Source organism: Sminthopsis crassicaudata, chromosome 4, assembly GCF_048593235.1.
Source record: "Sminthopsis crassicaudata isolate SCR6 chromosome 4, ASM4859323v1, whole genome shotgun sequence".
NCBI classification, from domain to species: Eukaryota; Metazoa; Chordata; class Mammalia; order Dasyuromorphia; family Dasyuridae; genus Sminthopsis; species Sminthopsis crassicaudata.
In genome coordinates this window covers 102,333,726-102,340,431 of record NC_133620.1, presented here as the reverse complement: position 1 = coordinate 102,340,431, position 6,706 = coordinate 102,333,726, and positions in this window count along the sequence as shown.

Genomic DNA, 6,706 nt, shown 5'->3' with positions numbered 1-6,706 from the left:
CTCTAGGTGTGAAAAGATAATAGCTAGATTGGACCAGGGAAGTCAGAAAATACTTGAACTATCTCTGGCAAGCATTTTCTAAATAAATCTTCCAGAAATGAAACTGTCACATTCTATCAAATGACTCAAAATCCTTTTTTTCCCTTTGAAAGCATTTGTTTTTCATTAACTAGTGTTTCCACAATGGAGAATTATTCTCTTAACTGTTGTACCTAAAACATTTTCTTTAAAGGGCCTCAGGATTAATGTTTTATAAACATTCCACTAACTTTTTCTTGCCTACAAATTTGTTGTGAAAATATGCTTGCATACTGTGTTGAAAACTGTTTTAAAAACATTCTCTCATTTCAATAATGTCACTGTTGCCAGCATAGTAGCCACCTGGGTAGACATATCCAAATTGATTCCTTTGGGATTTATTTAAGGGGGGAGTTTAGTGTAAATGAAACAATGTTTGTTTTTTTTCCCCCAGCAAGTCTAAGAAAGGATTGTAAGGGAGATATCTTTTCAGTAGTGGCAAAGTGTTTACAATTATCTTTGAATACTAAAAATGGAATAATAAATATAAAACTCAAGAGTTTTCATATATTCAATACTTATGGCCATGACAATGCTATAATTGAACTTTTGTTTTCATATATTTTTCAAGAAAGCTAGAATTTGGATAATTTGGGTATTTAATGTAATCTGATTGGGAAGAATTTCCCCCCCCAAAAAATTTATTGTACCCCTTTCTTAACACCACTGAATAATTTTTTAAAAAGAAAAACAAAACCCTCACAACAAACTTGCTTAGTGTAACAAAACAAATTCGCACATTAGCCATGTCTAAACATGAATGTCTAAGACTGGATTTTAAGTCCATGCTTTTTCTGGCAAGAGGTGGGTGGGGTGATTCACCTTCATTCCTTTGGACTAATGGTTTGTGATTTCATTAATCAGAGTTCTAAAGTCTTTCAAAGCTATTTTCCCCTATAAAGTTTTTTTTTCTGTAAATTGTTCTGCTTTTACTCATTTTAGTTTGCAATAGATCATAGAAGCTTTCCCACTTTTCTCTGAAGCTGGTTATTTTGCCATTTCTTATGGCACAATAATATTTAAATTTTTTATTATTTATTTTCAACATTTTTTAAAAATTGAGTTTCAAATTCTCTTCTTCCATTCAATTCCTTCCCTACTGATTGAAAGAAGGAGAAGGGGAGGAGGAAGAGGAAAAGGAAGAGAAGGAAGAAGAGGAGGAGGCAGAGGTAATAGTGGTGGTAGTGATAGAAATGGTGAAAAAAAGCATGCTTCAGTCTGCACTCAGAATTCATCACTTCTCTCTTTGGATGTGAATAGCATTTCTCAACATGAGTTCTTTGGAATGATCTTAATCAGAGTAGCTAAATCTTTATAGCTGATCATTGCTATAATATTGCTTTTACTTTGAATAATATTTTCTTGCTTCTGCTCACTTCACTTTGCACTAGTTCATATAAGTCTTTCCAAGTTTTTCTGAAACCATCCTCCTTATCATTTCTTCTAGCACTATAGTATTTCATTATAATTATATACCACAAATTTGTCCAGTCATTCCCCAATTGATGGGCATCCATTCAATTTCTAATTCTTTGCTACCAATGGATACTATAAATATTTTTGTACAAATAGATCCTTTTTCCTTTTCTTTGGTCTCTTTGGATACATACTTAATGGGGGTATTGCTAAGTACAAGGATATGCACAGACTTATAGCTCTTTGGGTGTAGTCACAAATTGTTTTCTAGAATGGTTGGATCAGTTTACATCTCCACCAACAGTATGACACAATCATATTCCATTATATTCATATACCTCAAATTGTTTAACCATTCTCCCAAAAGATGGGCATGCCCTTATTTCCAGATTTTTGTTACTAAGAAAAGAACTTTTTATAACATAGTTATAACATGTTATAACATGATAAAACATGTTATAACATACTCCTTTTCATCTTCGATTTGGTTCAAAGGGTTTGGGCAATTTTATACATTTTTAAGTGGGCATAGTTTGAAATTGCTTTTCCGAATGTGTAGATCAATTCAACCAATAATGTACCAGCCTATTTTATTGCAGCCTCCAATGTTGGTCATTTTTCTCCCTTGCAATCTTTGTCAATTTGATGGCTATGAGACAATAATCTCATGGTTTTAAAATTTAGATTTTTCTAGTTTGAATAATTTGGTGCATTTTTCATATGATTATTAACAGGGGGACAATTTTTAATGTTCTGTCTTTAGGAAAACATTATTTCTCCTCCATTATATTCATGTTCTAATGGGTAGGGCTTATAACTTTGTTTTCCTTGCCCCTGTTACATTGTCCTGAACATAGTAGGAATGTGATAAGTAATGATGAATTGATTTACTAGAAAAATATGTGGTACAGATCAATTATCTTAATATTATGCTACCTGTGGTCTAAAGTTGAGTTGGTCTCAGGTTGGCCTCCTTTTTTCCCCTATCAGACTTTTAGAAAAAGTGGTCTGTGCTCACAATCTAACTCCTCTATATCTTAATCTGTCACTGACTCCATATATCCGATCTGTTAAATCTTTTTTTAAAACTTCATAACATCTCTTTTAAATATACGTGTGCATATATATGTAAACATGCACATCATACATATATATTTGTGTGTGTGTGTGTGTGTGTCTTCCCTTCTCTACACTCATATTGTTGCCATCCTAGTACAGGCTCTTATCACCATTAACCTTCTGATGGGTCTCCTTGTCTTTAATAATTTCCTATAAACCAAAATAATTTTCCTAAAGCACAACTTTTACTGTATGGCTCTCTTCCCCCACCAAATAAAGTCCAATGACTATTACCTCCAGCATGAAATGGAAAATTTTCTAAAATTTAAAATCCTTCACAGTCTTATTTCTTCCCACTTTTCCAAATTTTATATTCTATTCCTTTCTGCTCATCCTGTGAGTATTCCAGCTACACTAGCCTACCTCCTATTGCTCACATGTTCCACCTCGCAGATTGCTGAATTTGTACCAGCTATTTATTCCCCCATTCCTAGAATTGCCTGCTTTCTCCATTCTGATTCCTAAACTATTTGGCTTCCTTTAAGACTTAGCTCACATTTTATCTTCTATAGAAATCTTTTCCTGATCCTCCTCTCTCATTCTTTCTCTCCAAAATTGCCTTTCATATATTGCATATATTTTAAAAGTACATAGTTATTTTCATGCTATCTCCTACATAAAAATATGACCATCTTGAGATTAGGAACAGTAGTTTTTATTTTATTTTATTTTATTTATTTTTTTGAACCTTTCTTTGCATCCCCAGGACTTAGCACAGTGCCTGAAATATAGGAATAGTTGCTGACTTACACCTCAACTTTCTCTAACTTAGTCACAATATCTCTATGAAAAAATTATTTTCCCCAAGGTTACCAGTGATCTTTTTATAAATAAATCTGAGAGCCCATATGATACTGTAGAAAAATTATCTCAGAGTGAAGACTACATGGAATTATCTTCTGTCACATACTAGCTATGTAGCCTTGGGCAAAACACCACTTCTCTGTACCAGGCTTCTCCTACATTTAAGTTGCAGAATAGTTGCTAATCTGAATTGGTAAAGGACTTTTCTTACTAGGAAAAATTTACACTGATGAAAAAACATAGGTATCAAAAAGAAATAAATCCATATGTTTTTTATTCAGTCTTCAACTACTTCTACCAATGATTCTGATAAAAATATAAATGATATGCTTATGAAATCTGAAGCTGACCCAAAGCTGAAGGAAATAGCAAATAAACTGGATGACTGTAAGAATATGAAAATTTTTTTGACAAATTAGAACACTGTTGAGTCTGTCAGGATCCCAATGGTTTATCCCTCTTTTTTTTACTCTTTTCTTTTTGCTATTAGTAGATACCCTGTTTTCCAAAGCTAAGTCCCAGCAAGCAAGCTGTACCCTGAGCTCTGCATTACAATTTTTTGTGCTTACCTTCTGGATGATCATAGACAATGCAAAATTCCAGAATTACTTCACACCGGCACCAAGTGGTCTCTGAACTTGGATACGTATCTGTAGTTCCTATGTTCCAGCTATGAATCAAATTTGTCTCATTATCGCCTATACCCTTTTTTAATTACAGGTTTTTAATTTTCAAAACATATACATGGATAATTTTCAGCATTAATCTTTTCAAAACCTTGTGTTCCAGATTTTTTCCACTCCCTTCCCCCCACCCCTCCCCTAAATGTAAAGTAATCCAATATATGTTAAACATGTGCAATTCTTCTATACATATTTTCACAACTATTGTGCTGAATATGAAAAATCGGATCAAAAAGAAAACAAAATGCAAGTGAACAATAACAAAAAGAGTGCAAATAGTATGTTGTGATTCACACTCAATTCCCACAGTCCTCTCTCTGGATGCAGATGGCTCTCTTTATCACAAGACCATTGGAACTGGCCTGAAACATCTCATTGTCAAAAACAGCCATGTCTATCAGAACTGATCATCATTTAATCTTGTTGCTGCCATGTAGAATGATCTCCTGGTTTTGCTCACTTCATCCAGCTTCAGTTCATGTAAGTATCTCCAGGCCTCTCTGAAATCATCCTGCTGATCATTTCTTATAGAATAATAATATGCCATAACATTCATATGCCATAATTTATTTAGCCACTCTCCAACTGATGGGCATCCACTCAGTTCTTGCCACTATAAAAAGGGCTGCCACAAACATTTTTGTACATCTGGATCCCTTTCCCTCCTTTATGGTCTCTTTGGGATATAAGTCCAGTAGAGACACTGCTGGATCAAAGAGTACTCCCAGTTTAATAGCCTTTTGGGCATAGTTCCAAATTGCTCTCCAGAATGGTTGAGTCAGTTCACAACTCCACTAACAAAGACTAATACTCCTTATTGTCAGAAGTTACATTTCACTGAGCAGCTACTAGTTCGAGGTTTGCTCATATACATCTATGTATATGTATGTACTAGTAAATGTATTGAAGTCTCCAACTAGCAGGGCTCTGGCACATATATCCAGTTTTTCTCTTCCAGTGGAATATAAAAAGCTTTTGCATATGATCACTGTTATTTCTTTGGTTTTATTTTGTTTTATATAACTATATTTTTTAGACTTTTTAACTGTGGTTTTGATAGCCTGTGTGAACTCTCTAGTTTTTCAATTTTAACTTTTTTATTTTAGAGCTAACAGAAGTTGCAGAGCTGCTGTGACTCTTTGGTCATTTGGAGAGGGTTGACAAATCAAATGAGTTGAAATTAAATATGGATAAATATAAAGTCTTACAATGTTGAAACTATCTCAAAAGTAAAAGGAGTGAATGGAGGGAAGAGAGAAAGGGCTAAATAGTAATTTGTTTGAAAAAATCGGGGGGTTTTGGTGGGCTTTCAGGGAAATGAGTCATTAATATAATAGAGTGTGATAGAGAAGATAATACAAGATGATGCTTTGGGGGTACATGTGTAATTAAGAAAATTGAGAAATCTAGTACTATGAAAACTAAGGGAAACAGGGTCAAATATTTCAGAGAAGACAAGATGGATGTATAACACTTTGTACTTATTTAACTAGTATTTAATTATCTCTGAATAGTTTGTATTTCTCTATTATAAAGTTTCTTAACCTAGGATCAATGGACTCATATTTGTGAAAAGATTTCTGAAGGTCCATGATATTGGATAAGGAAAGAAAAATATATCTTCAATCTCTAGCTGAAATTTAGCATTTCCTCCAATTATTGAACAACATTATTCTAAGAAGGGCTCTATAAGCGTCACTAGATTGCCAGAAAGATACATGACACAAATAAGGTTCTGGTATAGAATGTGAGCTTCTTGAAGAACCACCTCCTCTTGGTATTTGTATTCCTAGAGGCTTGCAGGGATTTGCAGAAGGCATAAAGTTCTTCCCATTTTTTGACTCCCATTTGCCTTCTCTATTTTACTTCATACAATTCCTTTTAATATATTTCAAATTCAAGTTAAACTGGGCTGCTCTCCTTCCCTGTCCTGATTCTGTCCTCACTTTTTAGATGTTTTAGCTTAGACTTATCCCTTATGCCTAGAACAGATTTCTCCATTATATCTGCTAAAGTTCCTCTCTTCCTTAGAGTTCTATCAAGTGCCTTCAGAACCTTGAAGCATCCCCTTCCCCCAGTAGAAAGTAGATTCTCCTTCCTCAAAGTGTTCATAACACTAATTTATCTTCTATATACTACATTGCCTGCTCTTTCAGAATTAGGCTTCTGTCTTGCATTTCCAAGACTTAGCACAATACCTTGAATATATTAAGGACTTAATATGTTTGCTGAATTGATCAGAAAGTTGATAGAACCAGCCATTTTGTAGATTTTAAAACTGGAGGAGACCTTATTATCTGCTCCAATAGCCTCATTTTACAGACTCAGAAGGCAAAATAAATTGCCCAAGGTCACACAAATTGTGAAGCAGAATCTGATCCTTAGGCCTCTTTCTACTTATGCTTCAAAGAGTTATTTAAATACTTCCTAACTTATTAGTGACCCTTAACTTCCTTCAGTTAGGAAACCTCTTTTTGGCTTGTGAGAGGACTAACTAGTCAGTGATGTATGAAGGTGAAAGCAAGGTTCATTTAGTAGTTATCAAGCATCAGGGGCAATCCGGGGTGGTTTGTTTTATTTCTTTTTTTTTTTTTTTAATTTAGAAT